The 2,883-nt window shown below is 34.2% G+C and overlaps 1 pseudogene; it reads right to left on the bottom strand.

Moving 5' to 3' along the window:
• Positions 1 to 594: 594 nt before the first annotated feature.
• Positions 595 to 2,152, bottom strand: LOC150029760 (uncharacterized; annotated as a pseudogene).
• Positions 2,153 to 2,883: the final 731 nt, after the last annotated feature.

The raw sequence follows: 2,883 nt of genomic DNA on the forward strand, positions 1-2,883 counted from the left end.
AATGTTGTGGCTACTGCAACAATATTATCTATAGTTCCTATAGCCAAGTGGCATGGTGTCCCCTTAACAAATTTAAAAGAACTTATGTCATGCATGGTTAAGCACGTACAATATGATTAAAATTTAAAAGTCACAATAAATAAATAACCTCCAAATCTTCTTTAGACATCTTCTCAGTATCTTCTTCAGATGCACTTAGTGCAACACTTCCAACAGATGATTTGGACTGATGAGATTGTTTGCTATGAGTTCTTTTGGACGAATGAGATTTGGACTGATGATTTGGACTAGAGCCTCCTTCGATTTCTTGGCTCATAAAGACTTTGGTTTTTACTAATTTGAAATATTGAGAATGGGAAACAAAATCACTCATTCCTCTAACACGTCCCCACCAATTCTCTTTTCTTTTATTACTTTTCTTTTTTTTCTTACTTATCCGTACCCAATGCTTCCTAGATGCAGACATTAGTATACAATGTTTGGACTTATAGTCCACATTGAATGACATCTGCACAATGAAAAAGTAGTTAAACAATAAACTAATAAACTACTATGCACATGAATTAAAAGTTTAGAAAACATACCGCTACACAATCAAAAAGTTTGAATAAACCCAAACTCGTCTGTTTTCACTCCAGTTCTATTCTCAACCCAATTACATTTGAACAAAATAAATGATAATCCATGATAGTCAAGCTCCCATATTTCTTGTATTACACCATAAAAGGTCATATCTGACATGATGGATCTTTCATCCTTAGCACTAGAGACTTGCATTATGGTAGCCATTATACTAACTCCACTATTTTGAACCCTCCTAACATCATCGCGATTCTTTGTGTGATAGTAGTAACCACTAACCACAAAACTAGAATATTTTGCTATAGTTGGACAAGGTCCATTAGCTACCCATCTCAAAGAAGGCAATATGGAATTTTTGGGTACTTCGAGAGCTAGTGCAACCTACGATATATTTCATAAATTTTAGTAGTTAACATTTAATTATACATCAAATAGTAGGTCTCTAGAGATTATCCATGTACATAACCACCGACTGAATGTATGATTATACTCTTCTTGAAGCCACTTTCTACTTTTATTTTTAACAGAATTGAGCTTAGATAAAATATTCATATGTTGCCTATTATAAATGACAAAGTTAGTAGATTATTGAATAATCAAGTAACCTAAAACAAGAATAAGATGAAGATCTACATACTCGACGTAAGAAAGCACATCATTTACATTTTGAAGGACATAAAGATGAGCTTGATTCAACTCATCCTTACTCAATCTGATAAAAGAAGCAGCTGACAATGCTCTATCAATGTTTGAATTCGCTTTCTTTGTTGATGAGTTTAGCCCAATAGAATTAACACCATATACGAACTCAGAACAAAACTCTATAGTCTCTTCAACAATATAATTTTCTCCAACACATCCTTCTGGTCGATTTCTATTTCGTACATAAGTTTTCAACGCTTTCATGTATCGTTCAAAAGGATACATCCACCTCAAATAAACATGTCCACAAAACTCAACTTCTCTTACGAGATGCACTACAAGGTGTACCATTATTGTGAAGAATGATGGAGGAAAATACTTCTCTAAGAGGCATAAAGTGACAACGATATCCTTTTGCCTTTAACTGAGATGAATTGATCGCCTTGCAACATATAGCATTAAAGAAGAAGCATAGGCAAGTAATTGCAAGTCTTACATGTTTGGGTAAAATATCACGAATGACTACCGGTAATAATTGTTGCATAAGAACGTGATGGTCATGAGACTTAAGTCCGTAAAGTTTCAAATCTGTGAGCAACACTAAACTTTGAATGTTCGATGAATAGCCTTCAGGTACTTTAATTTTTGATAGTACCTTACAAAAACTCAATTTCTCAGTTCGTGTTAATGTATAACATGCGGGAGGTAAAAGGACTTTTTTCTCTCCTACTTGAGGGGCTAACTCTGATCTAATGTTCAATTCCACCAAATCTAATCGAGTCTTTATTCCATCTTTTGTTTTACCAGGAATATCAAGCAATGTGCCAATAAGATTTGCACATACATTCTTTTCAATGTGCATCACATCTAAACAATGTCGCACGTCAAGATACTTCCAATATTCTAACTCGAAAAGAATAGATTTTTTCTTCCAATAAGTTGAAGTGTTATCTCCACTGTTCTTTTCTTTGATATTTTTCTTACCAAATGAATATTGATACTTACTTGTTTCTGCAAGAATTTCTTCCCCACTCAATGGTTCTGTACCAAATTCTAATTCTTATGCGCCATTAAAAGCTTTCTTTTGTTTCCTATATGGATGATGGCGGGATAGAAACTTGCGATGCCCGAGATATGCCATCCTCTTCCCTTTTGGTAAATAAGTGGATGAAGTATTCTCTCCACAAATTGGACATACATGATATCCTTTAACCGTACAACCACACAAGTTACCATACGCAGGAAAATCATTAATGGTCCATAATAAAATGGCTTTAAGCATGAAACGTTGTTCTTTATATGCATCGTAACATTCTACCCCATCTTTCCAAAGTTTTTTTAAGTCATCTACTAACGGAGCTAAATAAACATCTATGTCATTTTCTGGTTGTTTAGGACCATATATTAGTGCAGTTAACATAAAAAATTTTCGCTTCATGCACAACCATGGAGGTAGATTGTACATCACTAACATCACTGGCCAACAACTATATCCACTACTCAGATCTCCATGTGGATTTACCCCATCTGTCGAAAGAGCAAGACAAAGAGTTCTAGGTTCTGACCCAAACTTTGGTCACAAATTGTCTATTTTTTTCACAATAGGGCATCTTTGGGATGTTTTAATAAACCATATGTTTCTTTTTTTTTTTAGTATGC

The sequence above is a fragment of the Benincasa hispida genome, unplaced genomic scaffold, assembly GCF_027475165.1.
Source record: "Benincasa hispida cultivar pf3 unplaced genomic scaffold, pf3_genome.v1.1 HicScf941, whole genome shotgun sequence".
NCBI lineage: Eukaryota > Viridiplantae > Streptophyta > Magnoliopsida > Cucurbitales > Cucurbitaceae > Benincasa > Benincasa hispida.